The 21720-nt window shown below is 39.3% G+C and overlaps 1 protein-coding gene across 2 annotated transcripts in view; it reads right to left on the minus strand.

Moving 5' to 3' along the window:
* LOC130426938 (protein phosphatase 3 catalytic subunit alpha) overlaps window positions 1-21720 on the minus strand; it is a 79825-nt gene that overhangs the window by 40958 nt on the left and 17147 nt on the right. The window lies entirely within an intron of this gene.

The raw sequence follows: 21720 nt of genomic DNA on the forward strand, positions 1-21720 counted from the left end.
CATCTGACTCTTTGCCTTCTGTCTACATACAGCCAATACACCACATAAATAAGTACAAAAAAGACACTCGGCCTCATTCATGAAACATCCGTAAATATATACTGTAAGTAAATACAGAGTAATTTGCAGGTAAAACATACCTTCCCAAAAACTTTCCTCCGGAATCACAAATCCTTCGTCAACCTCAGATTTTATAGTAAAATGTGTGTATGTCTATGAATACCAATATATAGGCTATGCTAAGATGGTGTCATAAAAGATACATTTCTTCTCCAATTATCATCTTTTTCTTCATACCAAATTGCTGCAAAATAGCTTGGTAAATGCAAAGTAACGGGATCAACAGACCAAATTGTACGCAGTTACAATTTGAGACATTTGCGCAACCAATTTGAAATGCTCAAAAAAGATGCAATAACTCGATCACAACTTTCAAAAAACAGCTCAAAACATACGTGTTCTGCATTTATTTGACTAACCAATAACTCTCTATATCTTGTGTCTAAAAAACCTTGTTGTTCATTCTCTCCCTTGATAACTCCACATTTAATCCTAGCATGGCCTTGAAAACAAACAGTACTGTTTAACGTGTTGACAAGATGTTTCCTACTTGTAAGTCGCTTTAGATAAAAGCATTTGTCAAATTAATAAATGTAAATGAATGTCCTCATCTTCTGAATATTATCTCCATGATGAGAAATTGATGAAGTGCTTCAACAGGTTGTCAACTATAAAATACACAACCCGACCAAGAGATTTCTAAGGTCTCTGAAGCATTAGTCAGCGAGTTTTTATCGTTTTCAAACTTGATCTTCAGCCAAATAAAATTTCAAGCTCAAAAAGGTCCAGATCAGGATCAGAACCTGAAGGCTATTCAACATCAACCCTCATTATTGAAAGTATTGGGTGTTCAAGTGATGGACATGGACAAAAGTGCACATTCATGAATGTAGTTTAGTGGTATTTTAAGTAACATTATATTCACTGTTCCCATTCCTGAACTTTGAAACATCTGTAAGAGGACGTGGAAAAAGTGATCACACTTACAATGAATGGGGAACTTTTTCCTTCAGTAAAATAACACACTTTGTGTTTGGAGTACATTTTAAAGGCAGGGCAATCCCATGCATATAAAAATCATCCAATTGCGAGTTGCTGTTCCCATGGATGCCAGGAATTACCCATGATCCTTAAATTATAAAGTAATGTAAAAGAAAACAATGAACAAACAATGAACCTTTTTTTAAGAATGAAAATATTTCTAGTAAAGTTTAGATTTACTAGACAGCAAAACAAAAATACATATATTTTTCAATTTTCAATGGCTCACTTCACCCCTCCTTTTCGAAACACTACGGCAACTGACACATGACAAATATGTCATCATGTTTTTAATTCTTTGCCAAAAAAGATAAAATATTTATTAAATGGGCTTTATAGAGGAGAATGTCCCTTAAGCGCTACTGTAGAAACAACATGGCGAATTCCATGCAAGGGGACTGACAATGTATGTAGATAGAAATAGCTCATTCTAAGGTAATAAAAACATAACGCTTCATTATGTAAGGTCTTTCTACGCCTATGAAGTGAAGTATATTATATTGCATGTCTGTCAATAGATCCTCAAAAACATTACACACTGGACCTTCAAACTAACAACTTTCCTAGGAACTAAAAGACACAAAGAACGATTGTAAACTTCCCAAATGATGCATAAATAATCTGTTACAATAAATTCTAAATATCCTCTCAACAAGGAAACAAGCAAATGAATACAAAGCACTCAGTGATGTGTTTGTAAGCGTCATGGGTCAGTCTCATGTCACAAGATTACTGAAGCTGCTGTCTAAATACCACAGTGACTTCATACCTTCTGTTGTCAGGATTATATTGCATGAGTATTCCACATTGGGCTGTGAACAAGGCTAGGAAACAAGGGCTGTTCTGGATGCATAACACTTCATAAAGGTGTATACAGAACTGTACTCGTCCCCTTGTGACAGGTACAAGCATGCGAATTAAATGCAGAGCTCACAAACAGGCTGTGGAAGTTGGCACTGATGGCTGAAATCCATTTCTGTTCATCTCGGACAGTTTTTTTTCAAGGGAAACTCTCTCAACATGTAATAACACAAACAGAACACTCACTGCGTTGTGACCAGACCGGTTCTTAAACAACCTTTACTATCACATAGCACTCCACTGTGTGTACTTTCTGCTGCCTGTAAAAACTTTGAGCGAGGTGAGAACATGAAATAATGCAATGCTGTTTTGTAAAACGTCACATAAAGCTGATGAAGAACGGGTCTTAGTGCAAGGTGCTGTCTGAATTTTTTTTTTTGCAAAATAATATACATAACTATGTGTTCAGAGGTGTATAAAGACCTTACAAAATGAAGCGTTCGTTTTTTTTATTACCTGAGAATGAGCTATTTACACACCCCGCGGGTCCACTTGCATGGAGTTCACCATGTTGTTTCTACAACTGCTCTGCAGAGCGTGCTTTGTAAAGAATTTGTCTCCTTTAGCAAAGAAGTTAAAACATGACGACATCTTTTTTCTCTGTCAGATGGGTGGATTGAGCCGTTGGTTGCAACCTTACCACAATATGCTGCTAAATTTCATGCACTGATCTTTAAAACTAACTATGCTGAACTAAACCATTATCAGTATTTTCCAATAATATATGCATATAGCTCATTTGGGACATTCCCATAGTCTATTTTAGGTAACCCATCTTCTCTTTCCTCCAAAACAAACTGCTAACTTTTATTTGGAAACAAAGCGTAGTTGCTTTTCTGCAGCAAGAATTAATTCTCAGTGATGTCAAGAGAGCTGTTAAATAAACTGCTAAACACATTCATCATGCATTTCAAATGAATTTTTTAAAAATCTTTTAATCTAAAAGATCCATTAACCCAAACATGATTCAGACTGCTGATTGTCAATTATAATGGGTTGAGTGATCACATGGTTTACTTTGAACTCAAGTTTGCAAAGACTACATGTGTGTGAAAACATGAAAGTAAACATCACACTTCACTGCCCCAGCTGTGCGTCTGTTTTAAATGCAGTCTGCTAAAGAAATTGGGGAAAAAGCATATTTATTATCTTTGTATTATATGACAATGACTTTGATCACATTATCAATGCAGACAGTAAAGTCACTAAGTAGTTACAGCAGGGGTAAACACGTACAGTGTCCGTACTATCCTTCATTTTTTCCAAGTAAACAGAACTGTATTCTTACACAATAAATACTTCTGGCATACAGTTCATCTAACACCCAGAACCATTAACAACGCTTTCTTTTTTAATGTCTCTGAATGGCAAGTGTCAAATGTTGAAAACGACAAACTAGAATGAAAAACAGTTAAAGATAACTTTTGCACAAGTGCCAGATTCAATGACACAAAACACTGATAATTTAAAGATCTGATGAACTGTGCTTGTTTATTGTTTTATACTGTTATATGAGGTCTACTTATGATGTTTGCCTGGTTGTAACATCCAAAAACATCAAAATCAACAAGAAAATAGGCTATTTTCTACCCAGGTTTTGAGGCCAGCTCTGCAACCGCTCTGTTATAATGGGCGTGCCGCATTGAAGACAGTTGGAATTAAACGCCCACTGCTTTGATTGGATAGCAGTTTGCATAGTTGGAGGCTTCTGTGAATTTGGTTAGAGACCTAACGTTAGGTTACATATTAGCACCATTCACATTTTTCAAAACTGGAGACCTCCTGTGATTTATAAATGACCTTCCAACATCAGTATTTCATGTGACGCATTCGCACGGGATGATTTTACTCAAATTCACTGACTTATTTCCCTGATGTGATGAAAAGGCTTTGAGTAAAGTTTGTAAACCTATACTTGTATTGTGTTTAATGATATATGACAGCATTTAAGAAAAAATTATCCTGAACCGGACAAAAGATCACCGCAATCGCGGGTCTCAAATGTTACAAGAGTTTCCATGATAAACAAACGATATACAACAGAAAACCTATACAACTAATACAAATGACTAGAGGTCCCCATGTAATACTAATCTCGTGCTGAGGGCACATCAAGCCATTTCTAACAAAGCAATAGTGATGCATAGTACATTTTTTTTTTACTCACATAAGATTGCTGCGCCATTCCTATTGGATCCCATATTGAAGGCACAGCACTGCTTTTTCATTTTAAACTCTCTACAAATTCAGTTTCGACCTGTACCTTGTTTTCAAGGTATCGTGATTTTAATTCATGCCTCCTTCAAAAAAATCAAACGCAATGAAACCAGGAGCAGCATTTAGAAATCATACATGGTCACTTTTTATTTCACTTTGACTTAAAAATGCTCAAGAACCTGTCACACAAATGAGCTAAAGCGAGCTGGAAGCAATTTTTAGCTTATTCTATGTAGATGTTCCCCTTCCTAATTGCACACTTATTTTCAGGATCCAGAGGAATTACATGCAGGATTACATTCTGCAGGGAAAAAATTGATTATAATGTTATAATAAACCATGTGAGCAACAGTTGTAGGCTACCGTAGCCATCTATTTACCAAACCCTGCAAATACATGACCACAATGTCCACCTCCCTGACCTGTGGTAACCCTTATTAACTACATTTTAAATCATCTTGATCATAAACAATTGGAATTTCACTGTGAAATTATTATCAGGGAACCCTGTGACATGAGCTAGACCTCCAGGCAGCACGTACAGATAAATGTGCACTCTCAGCATAATGGACTGGAATATTTATTGCACTTGTTTGTATGGCATCTTGCAGCAGTTCTTTAATTTATCAAAGGTGTCCCGAGGTTAGAGATGTTATTCGAGCCAACATATAAAGTTCACTTCTAAAAAACGTTCTCTTGTAACTGGAGAAGCATCTTTAGTGTTTTTGATTTGTTTTAAAGCCACGTGAAACATCTTCACTAAAGGCCAAGTCTAAAGTTGAGAAACTGAATCTCTTAAGATCTTTGGAATAAAATATGGTTTATCCCTTTTCTTACTGGTTACCCGGTTACCTTTTCTTACTGGTGCTTTCATGTGTGCTTAAAAAAGAAATTAAAGAAACATTTTGGCCCGTTGTAAGTTATGGTCTATTGGGTGGTCAAAAGGGCCGTGCCAGCATTTTTTGGATAGGAACGGAAGTGCTGAGGTGGCAGAGGGAAGTCTAAGCTCCTCTTGGTTGCAGCGTGGGTGAGAGCACCAGGCTGGCACCACAACAAAGCTGTCAGCATTTTTCCTGTGCCATCCCATGTTTTAACCTTTTGTAATGCACAGAGCTCTGCAGCTTTGTTCCAAAACCTCCAGTAGGAAGTGCCTGACAATGTTTTCTAGGGCAACAAATATTAAGCAAAACAAACTTATTTTACTAATTATTTAATTAAATGTATGCATATTTTAGCACGGACCAAAAGTAATGTCCAGGGGGGAATATTTGTAGAATAAATAAGCCCCCACTAGTTAGATTATGCCACCAAAACTAGGTGTTTTACTTTTATTTGTTGGAAAAAAGCAGATCTGGGGATATTGGTTTTAAAAAAATAGCTCAAATGAAATAAAACATTTATTGACTATAATTTATAAAGGTGATTGAATTATACTCCAAACACACCAAGGTAACAGCAAACATTAAATGCATCATACCGACAAAGAGGGAAGATGTCAATTGAACAAAGTTGGACACCAGTTTTGGCCAGTTTTTCTTCATCTGCTATCATGGTTTTCATTTTGCCTAACGCAAAGGATTAGACCCATGGACAGAGGACATATGCCTCAATATATGTCCCTTATTTTAATATTAAAAAAGATGTCTTACAAAGCAACTTAAGTTGACATATTTTTGGAGAATGAGTATGAAGATTGGGTCTCCTTTGAGTTATGAACATACCTATGATGCCCTTAATGACTATTATCTATTGACTAACATTGAATTTAAAAATGGCATAATTTTTTATCAATGGCAAGTTGGAGAAAAAACAAAAAACGAATGCCCATTTTTTTCTGTACTCGGTGAGAGCACATGTGCAGTCACATCTATCAACAGAACACTCATGAAGACAGTGGGTTTTGTCGTGCCTCTCGTTGAAAAATCTGCCCATATTTTTGGAAGCGAATTAGGCTGCGTTGAGCAGCGTACAAAGAGAACCATCTCGAAGCCAAACAACTACCATTAAAATTAGCCTGCATAAACAGCACAAAATGTACTTTCCAACCAGCCTTTAGAGAACATTTCATCAAAGAGAAAGACATTGAGATGCATTTAGAGGATGCTGAATTGTGGCCTTTAAAATACCAAATATTTGCTATTTTATCCTGAACCCAGCTGGCATGCTTCGAATTAGTAATCGTGCTTACAACGACTGTGTTTCAAGATACCAATCAATAATTATGACATATAATCCTTAGCATTAAAGTTGCCCCATAAATTTGAGGAAAGTCCTTATCCGCCCAAGAATCTAGGTGTATTTTGAAGGTGGAAGTAACATGAATAATATATGGAGGATTAGTGGGATATTTAAGCCAATGATTGTGGCTGCCAGTTTTCATTTAGTGGTAACTGCGAGGGAGGCAAAGCCAGAGCACAAATGAGCAGTAATCCTACTTCAAATCCCTCTACCCATAAACACCGGCTTGCCTGACATCACCCTGGCAACGTTAACCAGCAGCCCAGCTAATTCACCAATCACTTACAACCGGAGCACAACTTTCAAATACACTCCATGTGAATTTGTATGCAGGCATGACATTTGGTTTGGTTTCACTCCTTGCGCTGATCTAAATCAACAGGGCTTTTTGAGGTCTTGGTTATGCTATTTCCTGCTGTTTTCATTGTAAGACATTCAAATATATAACTCTTCACATTCAGTCACAGAACAAAGGTCATTTGTGATATAACATTTACTAAGTCCTTTTTCAAAAACCTGAAGACTTGTACGACGAATGACAGAGAAGGGCTTAAACGGATCCTCTGTCACCATATGACCCCCATGTCTGTGTTTTTAAGGTTTCAATCTGCCCGAAGAAAGATAAATTCTGTACCACACAAGCACACGTAATAAAAGCCTTTAGCTATCGACAGGACACAGTGCCAAAGATGTCCACAAACACGATCGCGCTGTGCCATTAAAGTACAATAGCTCCGCTTTGTGCTGACGGAGTGATACGGTACATTAGGTGGTCTGGTTCCTATCACAAAATTCAGGTCTACTGGACTGGTTTTCATAGGAAACACGCATCAAATGGCAATCCAACAAGAAGGCAACATGTAGAAAGGCCATTAATGCACCAGCCTGCTCCTTTTTAGCATGCGTTAGTAAACATCAATGGGAAGGACAAACGGTTTGCGTAGTGGGCGGCTTTGAAGCCTAAGCTTTTGAGTTCTGTTTAAACACTTATCGCAGTGCAAACGAAACTGGCAAATATACAGGAAAAGAAACAGGAGGTTGGGAGAGAGAGATGTGTGGCATCCCCACTGGCAGGTTTGAAGGCTGGGCTTCGAGAACTATGCCAGGCTATACCCACATGCATCTCAGTTGGCGCGCTCTGGCACGCTCAGGTTAGGAGGAAGTGGAGGACTGAAACAGGAGAGAAATAACAGAAGAATGGACCTCGTCCAGTTGGACATTATAATATCCGGTTGCACGAATAGTGGGAGAGTAGGGTGAAGTGTAGACAACAAACAAGCATCATGTGAACCGACACAAAGACAGGAAAGCATTTAATGGGAAATCTCTGTATTTTCTAGAGGATCTAGTGAACCTGGTTTCTAATATCACCTGCTTTTATTGCACTACACTGGTAAAATGACTTCTTCTGTTTCCAGTAGGGCACAGCAATGCGTTTAGAAAAAAAATCATCAATAATCTACTTTAAAATCATTGTGATACCCGATAATAATGGGTGAATTTGATTTCATGCAACGTTGCGCAGACAATTAATCTGCGGATACGGACTGGGAAGGAATCCGTTCCGGACCTGCCAAGAGCCAAACAGACATGCACGAAGGCACGCGTACACACACACAGGCATGCCACATGCACAAACCAGTGTTGTAGTGACTGCGTTCATCAGGTAAAGCGCGTAGATAAACCATAAAGCTTTAATGCAGTCAAATTTCGTCTTTCTCTTGGTCTCAGTCAAATTTCGTCTTTCTCTTGGTCTATCTGTGCAGTGACCGGTAGAAAACAGCAGCACGTTCAACTGACCGAACAAAACAGCGTTTCCAAAATTCTGTCACTGTTACGGACTACCTGGGAATATGAATATTAACGTTCATGCTAAACCCTACATCCCATGATAATCTTATAACGCGTATTTTCCATTAATATCCCTTATCGTCTGGTATCTGTCGGTGGTAATCGACATCTGGATAATTGCGAGACATCGGCCATGTATGATAACATCGTCACATCGCCCAGCCCTAGTTTCCAGTGCACTTTTTAAAGGTGCAGTTTGTAACAATTTTGCAGTAAAATATCCAAAACCCACTAGGCTAGTGTTGTAGATTTTATCAGCGGAGTACTTACAATATCAAATGTTTCCAACTACTTGTAAATCGTGAGAAAATCGCCATTCTTAACAGTGAGATGGGGCTGTGCAGTTTGTCAATGGCGTCATATCCGCGTTACCCTTTGTTACTGCCTTAACTGGCGTAGAAAATGCATGACAACAGTGTTGTGGACAAATGCGGAGGTGGTGTATAATCTAGGGCTGCAACAACGAATCGATAAAATCGATGAAAATCGATGAAAATCGATTACTAAAAAAGTTGTCAACGAATTTCATAATCGATTCGTTGTGTCGCGCGACGCGGAGACGTTTGATTATTAAAAAAAAAAACTTTATTTGAGCGTGGAGCAGATCTGAGCGGAGTGAACACACTCGGTTTCTCTCGGAGCAAAAAAAAACGAGCGGAGGAAAGATACATGAGTGCATTTCACACTAAATAAAACAGAAAAAGTGCGTTAAGTACAAAATATGCATCAGAGACATGGCATGGCACAGGAGCACCACGGCAATGATCCATGATGACTGTAAATCGCTTTGGATAAAAGCGTCTGCCAAATGACTAAATGTAAATGTAAGAAAATTAAGTGATGCTTAAAACTTCTGTTTGAAATTATATCTCATTAAGATTATTTTTCCTACCCCATTGGCAGATAATTTTGCTTGTTTTAAGCAAACCATCACTTAATTTGAGGTCTTTTTTCAGAAAACAAGAAATCATTTCTTATGCTTTTTCAAGTGTCTTAAATGTTCCTTGATACAAGATTTTTTTTTTATATTTGGACTGACAACAGGACAAAACTACTAAATTAGAATATTAACCTATAATATAGGTTAATATTGAAAATATATTTGTGTGTTGTGACACTGTCCCAGCAAAGCCTCCAGGAGAGTAATTAATATGGGTAAAGTTGTGAAAGATTAATTATATATGATTGTCTCACAAGCTAAAATGTTTGTTAATTATTTTCATTAACAAGATATGTTGGCTGTTAAACATTCTTTTTGGCATTGTGGGCAAGATAAAATATGAAGACTTTTGTGGGCTGCCAAGGACTTTTATTATATCAGGCCTGCCCATAAGAGGGGTAAGGCGGCCATTTTGGGGAGGAGGGTCTTCTTGTTTGGTGAGGTGGCATGTTTTGGGGAGCATCAGCTCTGGATCAATTGGCGCACTTCTGAGGATCATGAGCTGGGGAATAACTTGGTTTTGAATGGCCGTAACCCAGTGGATTCTACATTTTCACCTTTGGGGACATTGGAACTATTTTTGTCTTCATTTGGATTTTTGTTACCTGTGTTCCATATCTCATCAGAAAAGGACTGAGACGACCTACTGATGAGTACTTTGATTATTTTTTCCTTTCCTTTTACTTGCCTGTGGATTTATTTACTGGAAGCTACATCCAACGTTTCAATTGAAGAACTTTCATTCATGGGACTATGTTTGTTTGGGTATTTAAATGTCAATAACCTTGTTGATGTTTGATATTATTGTAAGACCAACAAGTAAAAGGCAACAATTTGGTCAAACGTTTCCCGTGATAGTAATTAAACCCTTCTGAAAAAAGTTGTGTTTGTTACAGATTGTTGCCTTTTACTTGTTGGTCTTACAATAATATCAAACATCAACAAGGTTATTGACATTTAAATATCGCCGTCTTAACTCCAAAACCCCCCAAGATGCTTACCCGATGCCGCTCATCCATGAAATACTAGAGTCATTACATGGTGCCAGTTATTTTAGTACACTTGACTTAAAATCGGGATATTGGCAGGTCGAAATGGAAGAAAGCAGCAGGGAGAAGACAGCTTTCATAACCCCCTTTGGGTTGTTTAATTTCCTGACCATGCCCTTCGGGCTAAAAAATGCAGGGGCTACGTTCCAGAGGTTGATGGAGAGAGTGTTGGGTAAACTTAGAGGAAATGTATGCTTCGTCTACATAGATGACATAATTGTCTATTCCCCAAGTAAGCAGCAACACTTAAAGGATCTTGAAGCTATCTTCCAAAAACTGAAGGAGGCAAATCTTACCTTAAATCTTAAGAAATGCCACTTCATGAAAGCAGAGCTTAAGTTTTTGGGACATGTGGTGTCTGAGCAGGGAGTAAAAGTTGACTCTGACAAGGTCGCTGCCATCAGTGAGTACCCAATCCCGCAAAACCTGTTGGAACTTCAGAGATTCTTGGGGTTAGTTGGGTGGTACCACAAATTTATTCCCCACGTTGCTGAACTGGCTGTCCCATTGAATCAACTCAAGCGGAAAGGTGTGAAGTGGGCATGGACTGACGAAACCCAGTTAAGCTTTGAGAATCTCAAATATGCTTTGCAACACGCCCCTGTATTAGATCAACCTGACCTGTCGCAACCATTCCAGGTCCAGACAGATGCTAGTTCATTTGGCCTGGGGGCAGTTCTAACTCAGAACATCAAAGGAGAGGAAAACGTGATTGCATATGCCTCGAGGGGTCTGAGAGGAGCAGAGGTGAATTATTCAACCTCAGAAAAAGAATGTCTTGCAGTGATATGGGCTGTCGAAAAGTGGCATCACTACCTGGAAGGAGTTCCCTTTGTGGTGTGTACAGACCATGCTGCTTTGACCTGGGCTTTTAACTCTCCTAAAACTACGTCTCGGCTGACGAGATGGACCTTGAGGCTTCAGCGTTTTCATTTCCAGGTACAGTACCGCAAGGGAAGGATGAATGTAGTGCCTGATGCCTTGTCTAGAGCTCAGAGTTGCAATGTCTCCTTAGCAGTGTTTGGGGGCAACCAATCCTCACATTGGAATTTGGATATTCCATCAACTATTGCAGAAATACTAAAAGCTCAAGCTTTGGATGTTGGGGTGAGTGAATTGAAGGGGAAAATTGGAATCACAGATGAGGGTGACCGCATCAGATGGGAAGACCAGCATGGAGTGTTGTACAGAGTGTCACCCTGTGCTGCCGGCATAAAATACCAGCTTGTAGTGCCCGAGAGTCTAGTCGCAACCTTTTTGGATTATTTTCACAACAGCCCCCTGGGGGCACATCTTGGGCGAATGAAGACTCTTCGGAAAATCTTAGAAGTTGCCTGGTGGCCCGAGGTTCGCAAAGACGTATGGAAGCACGTGAAGGAATGCACGGTCTGCCAGAAATATAAACCTGGTAACACCAAGCCCTTTGGCTTCCTCCAATCCACAGAAGTAGAGGAGCCTGGCTACATGTTAGGAGTGGACCTTATGGGGCCCCTTCCTAAAAGCAAAAAAAGGAATGTGTATCTTCTGGTAGTGGTCGACTATTTTACCAAATGGGTAGAGCTCTTCCCTATCAGAGACAGCAAGACTCACCGAATCTGCAAGATTTTGCAAGAAGAGGTGCTAACAAGGTGGGGAGTTCCAAAGTTTTTACTGTCTGACCGTGGACCTCAGTTTCTAAGCCAACTGATGGAGGATCTATGTAAGAGATGGGGAATAACAAGGAAGCTCACCACCAGCTATCACCCTCAAACAAATCTCACAGAGCGATTCAACAGAACCGTTAAGACCATGATCGCATCCTTTGTAGGTGGAAGCCATCGCGACTGGGATAGGTGGCTCGCTGAGTTTCGTTTCGCTATTAACACTGCCTTCAGCGAAACTACAGGACACTCTCCTGCCGAACTAGCACTGGGCAGACAGTTGAAAGGTCCCCTCGAACGACTTGTTGCTCATCCGCCAAACCCAGAGCATTCAGGATATTCCCTTGTAGAACGACAACAGCAACTTAAGCAGGATGTTCTTACGGCTATGAGAAGTGCGCACTCCAAACAGGCCAGGTATTACAACGCCAGGCGGAAGTTTGTTCAGTTCCAAATGGGAGACCTGGTTTGGGTCCGTGCTCATCCTGTGTCAAAGGCCGATGCTTACTTTTCATCTAAACTAGCCCCTAAATGGGAGGGACCTGTGAAGGTAAAGAAGAAATTAGGGCCAGTGAACTATCTTGTTGAATGGGGTTCGGGGGAAAAGGTGGACAATGTAAATGTTGTGAACCTTAAACAATACTTTGGGGAAGGATTAACCTCCGGCAAGGGGGGGGGACTCTGTGACACTGTCCCAGCAAAGCCTCCAGGAGAGTAATTAATATGGGTAAAGTTGTGAAAGATTAATTATATATGATTGTCTCACAAGCTAAAATGTTTGTTAATTATTTTCATTAACAAGATATGTTGGCTGTTAAACATTCTTTTTGGCATTGTGGGCAAGATAAAATATGAAGACTTTTGTGGGCTGCCAAGGACTTTTATTATATCAGGCCTGCCCATAAGAGGGGTAAGGCGGCCATTTTGGGGAGGAGGGTCTTCTTGTTTGGTGAGGTGGCATGTTTTGGGGAGCATCAGCTCTGGATCAATTGGCGCACTTCTGAGGATCATGAGCTGGGGAATAACTTGGTTTTGAATGGCCGTAACCCAGTGGATTCTACATTTTCACCTTTGGGGACATTGGAACTATTTTTGTCTTCATTTGGATTTTTGTTACCTGTGTTCCATATCTCATCAGAAAAGGACTGAGACGACCTACTGATGAGTACTTTGATTATTTTTTCCTTTCCTTTTACTTGCCTGTGGATTTATTTACTGGAAGCTACATCCAACGTTTCAATTGAAGAACTTTCATTCATGGGACTATGTTTGTTTGGGTATTTAAATGTCAATAACCTTGTTGATGTTTGATATTATTGTAAGACCAACAAGTAAAAGGCAACAATTTGGTCAAACGTTTCCCGTGATAGTAATTAAACCCTTCTGAAAAAAGTTGTGTTTGTTACAGTGTGTTCCATTTCATTTTCTACCGCTTATCCGAACTACTTGGGTCACGGGGAGCCTGCGCCTATCTCAGGAGTCATCGGGCATCAAGGCAGGATACACCCTGGATGGAGTGCCAACCCATCGCAGGGCACACTATTTGTGTGTGTTGTACCTTTTAATTTAATTTTAAAGTTCTTTCATAGCACTTGGTCATCTTAAGCTGTGTTTAAATGTGGTGTATAAATGAAGCTTGCACTTACTACAATGATGGTTATAATTTAATAAATAAGCTTCAAGTGAATTTGAGAGAGAGAGTGTGTGTGTGTGTGTGTGTGTGTGCATCTGCGAGTGTGTGCGTCTGCAGTGTAGTGTAGAGAACAAGTTCTTACATTCAAACAAATCCTGTTACATTTTCTGATTTGTATTGTTCTTTAGTTTTTAAAAAATTATTTATTGTTCTGGCAGCTCAGGTGGCACTTTATTTAGAAAAAGTCTATATATTTGGCAGATGTAAATCATACATGTGTATGTTTTTTGTGTTAGTCCATTTTTATTTGATTTTATTATTATTATAACAGTTCAGGGATGTTCAAGGAGCAACATGTTTGTGCACTTTCTAAAGATTTTAGTTCTGTTTTTGAATAAAGGGTGGGAAATGAATGCTGTTCCTGATTTTTGTCTATATCCGATTCGTCGATTAATCGGAAAAAATATTTACAGATTAATCGATTATTAAAATAATCGTTAGTTGCAGCCCTAGTATAATCACTTATGTATGGACCACAATTGATCGCAACATTTATAAAACTTTACGTCATCCGCTAACATGATTTTTCATCAGCGGTTGAGTTGAAGACAACAGATCCCATCATTCCACGCTCCTTAACAGCGTCATCAAGCTAAGGCATTGTTGTTGTTTTGATCGTGCGCCGTCTAGAGGCGGTTTTTAAACTGTAGCTTTAACTGCCTTTTTATTGCAAACATCAAAACAATCAATAAAATATCATCTCATTTTAAATGCCATTTACATTCATTATATGTACAGGAAATAAACTAATTACCTTTCTGTTCATTGTCACCCCATAAATGAAAAATAAAAAGGTAAATAAATAAACAAGTCAATAAACCATTGGAAACAATGGCACGCTGTATCACAGAAGAGTGTGAATGTGGTTTGAATTAAACGGTTGCCAGGGAAACTAAACGGCAAAAAAACACAGATAAAAATCTTTAATTCATCAGCATAAATACAAGCTCAGACAAGTGGATAACTTCATAAAACAGCGCAACAGGATCTGTGCGTCTACACGTCCACAGTGAATGCTCATGGCTGTTGAAACAATGATGAAATCGATGGACATCATCGATTTCCGTGGTTATGAGTATAATAGTTATCATCGCCTTTTCATGCAAAGCAAATATTGAGTGAACGAATAAAGATATTAAAAAACTGATGCCTAGATATCTTGTGGCAGTGACTGTGAGATCTGTTGGTTTTGTAGTGTAAAGACTGTCTGTGCACGCTGAGCCGAGGAAAGCTTGTATTTTAGTAGTCGGAGGGAAAGCAAGCTGTCTGAAACATCCTCGGTAATGACCCTCCCTTCGCTATAACAACATACAGAACTCTGGACAGCACGGATCTCAACTCAGCCTCGACACTAACAAGCGCTGGAACTATCCTGCTGAGTGGCAGAGAGACACGTCTGCGCCTTACCTCAGCCGCGAGCCACAGTTTGTCGGACAAAAAAGCTATGAGTTTAGATGTGCGAGCATGCACTCGAGAAAATTATGAATGATAGAAAATGTTTTGAGCAAGGGATAGCATTGTGTTCAAGAGGGTTTTTCATGTCTGGCCCGGTGGGAAGAAAGAAAGGCGGATTTTGTGCCACCAGCTTTCCCACAATTCCGTGACACAGGATTAGGAGACATTATGAGAGAGAACGAAAATCGGCTTCTACAGTGGAACCAGACAAGACAATAAATCAGACGTGAAAGAGAAGGATGCTAACAGTCAAAGCTCTTTTTGGTAGTGACGGAACGATCATCACTTCATAAGTTATTATTATAAATAAAATATAATATGATATAATACGATTATGAACATTTAATTCTTGCACTTGTTCTATATGGAGACAACAGGAGATTTATTCCACAAAATGTATTGTATGTATGTACATGTATTTAAGGAGAATCCTGCAAAGATAGAGTCCTTAACTGCATATTAATGTTCGGGTGCCCATCTTACATTAATCTTGAGTACCTATACAGTAGTATTGCAAACGTTGTATCTTCGAGGAGAATTTAGTTTAATCTAATTTATAATAGAGAGATACAGCTGTACTAAAAAGACGACCTGCTGGAGGCAGGCGGGACATAACTACAGCACGAGCACACAATACTTTACCTCAATAATCCCTTTGCGTTGTTTACATTATGCACGTACATGTGATTGCCAACACAACACAGACATATGACTTAGTTTGACTTACCGCTTGCTGTTTATGTCCGCCGTCTTTTAGCACTGGGACCTCGCCATCTATAAAATTTCAAACTATCTCCAAATCCAGCTTAAAATCTACCGTTTATACAACATCCATCACTGAAATGCCGTGAACAAACAAACACACCTCAGCTTCTCTCACTATCGCTATCTCGATAAGCGGGTCTTCCCAACTCTCGTTGGTTGCCGCGTAGGCAGGCTATTTCTTTCGCCTTGCGATGAGCATGCTTTTCCAGGAGAATTGCATAATAAAAGGAATAGGAACGGGGATTCAGACTAATAAAAAACTTTCCGAAACAAGATGGAGTGCCTGGGGAGTGTATCAAGCACAGAAATACTATGTCATACATCCAACTCCTTTTTTAACAAGTTGACCATGTAAAGCGTGACAAGCCAGCACGTCTAACAGTGTAAAGACGAATGCATGAAATGGCATGTTACCCGATCTTAAATAAAAAACATAAAATAAGTAAATGAAGCTGGATCTGCCAATAATTTCCTAATGGTTACATGATGTGTGCTTTGCAAGTTTCAAGAAGTGTGAGTCACACACTCTTGCCTCTTTTTAGGTGGTGATGGTCTGCTAGACTTCAAACAGGGTCAAAAAGAAACTTGGCCTATGTGAACAGTAAGAGTGTTCCATGTGGCCATTTCACACAGTAAGTCTTTGTTTGGAATGCAGAAGGCTGATCCCCATCTTTCTGTCAGCTGGACACACACACACACACACAGCAGCAATATGGTAAACGCAAGCACTCACTGCACAAAGCAATGTTTCTGATGGCACTCGACAGGGCAGCTTATGGGATGAAATGCTGTGCAACTGGGTCTGACCAGCGACTTTCAAATTTTATATTAAAAATCTTCCAACTGTATTAAGATTTGGAGATTCAGACAGTCACAAATTCCCTTGATTAGAAAATTGCAAACATGAAATTAACAAAAAGGTCTTCATTATTCTACAAAGTAACTGGGCAGATGTTTTTCCATCCCCATCCTATAATGTTGCCTGGCCAAAGGGAGAGCCTTCTTTGTTTTGTTCATGATGTTTTAGTTTAGTTCAGATAAATCGTAAAACAGAAATCAAAGCTGGTGGTCAATTTAAGAATTTTACGAAGTATTTTGGACAAATAACAGGTTGTAAAACTGGATGTAAGGAAAGAGAAACAATTAATATATCTTCAATAACTACATGAGGTTTCAAGTGAGGATAAATTCAATGCAGGCATTTAAATAAAGATATTTAACCCTGGCAGGCAGCATCTAAGTGTGTCCAAGAGTTTCTCCCCAGCCCCATGACATGTAACAAAAGCCCTTTGAGACTACAGAAAGATGCAATGAATGTAACGTGAATAATGTATGATGTTCATACATCCAGGTCTTTCAACCTGTTAAAAAGTGTGATGAAAATGTAAATAAATTAAGCTCAAAATTGAAAACACTAGGGATGCAACAATACAGCTCACCCACGGTTCAATACGAATGTTTTTTCATCCATGGTTTTCGGGTTTAGTTCAGTTCTGATGGCTTGGCACATTCATTGTTCTATGCTTATGTGACAGCAACAGTAAAAAGTAAAAAAAAAACATTTTACTGACATTCTCTATATTTTACTTTACCTTTTTTATTATCTTTAAGCAAAAATCAACTTGTACAAAATCCTGGTGTATTGAATAAATGTAAAGATATATACTGGTAGCTCACAACAGTTATTGGTTTACTGTTCATCAACATACCAAAAATAAGCTTCTTGAAGAGGTTTTGGGCATCAGAGTATTTAAAATAATGTAATACAAAACTTGCGATTGCTGTAACGGAAGTAAACATGTGGTGCGCGTTACACTGCAAACACCAGCGCTCAATGGGAAAAGCCAAAGAAAAATATTAACAAGGTGCGCCACTGGCATTGCAATAAATTGGAAGAAATGCATTGCTAAATAGCTGCCTGGAGGCACTCTTGCTTGCTATGACGTAAATAGCTGTCCGAAAGGCCGCTGAGTGGCATGACTTTCGTTAAACAGACATTGGCATAGTGCTGTAGATGCTCTTACTGTATGTCCGTATGCAGTGTATAGATACATTCTTGATGTTCCAAGTTCGGACATTATCACTTTAGTACAAGGGTTATACAATAAAGCCAGCCCGCATCAGTTCCTCAGCATTATTCTCAACAGCACATTGCTTCTTGTGTTGCAGGCAGTCTCGCTTCATCACCCGACAACCACTCGCTATTAGATATTACTCGTGGGGATGTGTTTATCTATCTCAGCGCATACTCATACAGACAACCATGGACAGAGCCAGTTCAGAATGTAATTAAGCGAACGGAAATGAATTAAACGCAAAACCGGAAAACCGCAATTCACTTACACGTATTGAACCGTGGAGGTCGTACCGAACTGTTTAACATTATAATTGTGGCATCCCTAGAAAACACCCAAACTGCAGTATTCATTAAATCAAGCTGCCTTTCATACACCATTCTTACAAGCCTCATGTCAGGATCGATCAGTCTTGCTCCTGGAGTTCTACCTTCAGGACAAGTTTAGTTCAAACCTGAACAAGTTACACTACAGCAAACACTGGGAGCAAGATATGACACTTTTGGATTTCTGTATTCAGTTCATCATAAAAGATATTGATTCACAAAAGAAATAACGTTTATACATCCACCTTCTGCTTCCATGTAGGGTCACAGGGAGTGCTGGAGGATATCCCAGCATATCTCCGGCAGAAGGCACTCAGGGAAACACCCTGGACAGGTGGCTAGTTATAAATAACCAATAATTATTTATATAAAATGTTAAATTACTACCTACACATTTACCTACACAATACTGTGAAGCATGCAGCTTTAGTATTTAGTTACAAAGTGAATCTATGAAGTTTTCTTTTTGTCAAACATCTTTTATCTGTGGATTGAGTTTGATTAAAGGTTTGAGCCTTAAACAAACTTTTATGGCATTTTTAGGACATTTTGAAACCATCATACACTCCTTTTCACTGTCACTAATAGATCTAGCATACGATTGAAAATGCTCTTCTCTTACTCGGGAAAATCTTTGTTCCTCAGAAGTTTAACGATTCTTGACTGGACTACAAAACCCTGTGAAGTTTTGCTCAAATAGGGCTATTTTTTGCTCAGTTTTCAGAACTGACATTATTCGCAGCTTTCAACTTGTCAGGCTTGGACTGCGTTTTTATATATGATCAAATATATCTCAAATATATGATGTTGTTGCTATATAAAAATGTAGGTGAACTACTCCTATTTATACAGGATTTTTCCTAAAAAGAGAAATTTGGGTACACACATCACAATCTTCAATATTTGTCTTATAGATAAAAAATCTGTAATCTTTTTCTATGTGATTGTCTATATCAGTAATGACTGAAATGTGTTTTTCAAAGAGATGTAATATATGAACTTGACTTGACATTTAGATGTCCATTTGGTCATCCTTTGTGTCTTCTGCTCTACAGAAGAAGAAATGAAGGATGAAGGATGGTGCAGTAATGAAAAATTGCCTTTTATATAAAGCAATGACAATAATTTGCCAATATGCAATACATTTCAATAAAAAAAAGACTATTACAACAACACCAAAAAACCCAAATATGAGCACTACTCATCAGGAAACTCCCACCTAACCATTATTTAAAGACTGTGACTTGGTATACGAGTAGAAGATAAGTCATAGCCTCCTGACATATATATCACTTGTGTGGATAGCTCACACTCAACGTTTTTCTGTCATTCACAACTCGAAGCCCAACAGATCCTTCCCAGCAGGAGGTATATTGAGAGACAGAACGAGAGACAGACACAGAAAATCAGAGATGTTAACTCCTGAGGAACTGGGGCCTCTCCAGCCAGTCGTCTCCTGCGGAATGTGTGAAATGCTGTGACTCGACGGATAGCACAGGGATGAGCGTGCGCTATTTTAGCCTCTCACTTAGTGTCCGTGGTGGCTCGACACCGGACCCACGCAGCGACTGACCCACATTAGGCAGAGTCTGAACCACAGGAGCTAAAGTAATTACAGCGCTCAGTGACTGACAAAGCTCCCAGAGGACCACAGGTGGAAAGCAGAGCAGTTAGATGCCTTGATAGAGCGTGTTTAGCAATGAGTGCGAACTGACACCATCCTAACAAGAGATGACACGATAAAGCGGCATGTATTAATTCTCATCCCCTTTAGCTATACCGTGGATGGTTTTGCTTTGCGACTGTCACATGGTACAATGTGACTTATAGGATAACGCCCACCGCAGACTGTGTGACATCAGCTGTCACACTGTACTATACATCTCAGCTACAACCCAAGACGGCGTCGTACGTCATCATTCTGTCAACTCTCACGAGTAATCTATCATACAAGAGCCACCAATATTTATAGCGTCACACATTTTAGTATCATATACTATACGTGTCAGAGCAGCTATGTGAAACCAGCGTTTCTGCATTAAACCCAAAAAAAAGACAACATGTACCCTGTTCTGTACAAAGGCCAACCATTATGTAGGTACAGCCAGTACAATTCAGTGTTGAGCAATTTTATATGAACAGAAAACATAAACTTCTAACAAAATGCTGACCAAACAGAGTAGACAAAAGCGAAAAGCACAGAAGCGGAACAAACTGCAAAGAGACAAAGACTTACAAGAGACAAACAGACTTGAGGAGTCTTTAAGCAGTGACAGGTAGACACAAGGTTAGGCGAGGGGCTCTCTCAGCAAGACCTCTGCTCTGACTCAGCAAATGACTTCACTCTCAGGGTATTTAAAGGCTTCTGACACCGTGCCAGCGACATTCAACATCATAATGTAGCATTTCGAATAAAGCAAAGCAGAATTTTCCACCTTTACAACGTCCCCTAGCCAGGTGGCGTGTGTTCAGACTAGGGTGCGTTTTGAAAGGCAGTTATCATAAACGCAAACGTTCTGCATATTATGCACGGTAATGTTCACACAATTGATTGGCTCATTTGGGTTAAATGGATTTCATACGCCTTACAGCGTTTACTTAAGCAAAGCCTTCAGTTTCCAGACGTGGCGAGAATAACAACAGGAAGATATAACAGAACAGGTAAAGAGCTGTGTGATGGTAATGGTCTTATTCTTGAATACTCATTTTAGTTCAATTTCTCATATTATGATTCAAGACTGATCTCTGGAAGAGGGCACTATAAATACAGCTTGCAAGTCGTTGGGTGGTGTCGTCTGATAAACACTTTGTCCAAACTTGAGCCCGTCTCGTCCGAGTGCAGTCTTACACGTATGCAGAGGGGGATATCCAATCCTTCAGTTCAAAGTCTAATACTGGATTTGGCTGCCCCGCAGGCCTGGCACATACCAATCAAAGCTCATATTACCCACTAGAACAGGCAGCAAAGGTTTGCCAGCTTCACCAAGCCGCAGAGTTACCTTCATTACTGCGCCATGTGTTGTTTAATAGATGTCGCAAAATCGAGCTTGGACTCCAACACTACACCAAGTTGCATACTCTCTCGACTACCAAAGAAAGGGCTTTCCAAATACACCCCACTGCAGGGTTACTAACAAGTACAAATTGCAAGATTACAAATTATCACATGCAGCGAAACTAATAAACAAATGAAAACCGCAGGGTCACCAGCCAAACAAAACTGCAGGGCCACTGGAAAGCCTGAGCAGGGTGTAACAGCCTTTTGGCAGAGCGATGTAGCACGATTGCATGCTTAAAAAGGTTAGGGTAGTGAACCGAGCTTGGCTAAGCAGTACAGATTTTAACTATATCAGGCTAACAACTGCCCACATCAGAAACGTTGTTTGATAAGGGTGTGTATTTTTTTATTTCTAAAAGCTCATTTAAGAACAGGATCAAAATTGATGGAAGAAATACAGCCGCGGAAAAAAATAATGAGACCATTGCAAATTTTTATGTAATCAGGATTT

This window comes from Triplophysa dalaica, chromosome 1, assembly GCF_015846415.1.
Source record: "Triplophysa dalaica isolate WHDGS20190420 chromosome 1, ASM1584641v1, whole genome shotgun sequence".
NCBI classification, from domain to species: domain Eukaryota; kingdom Metazoa; phylum Chordata; class Actinopteri; order Cypriniformes; family Nemacheilidae; genus Triplophysa; species Triplophysa dalaica.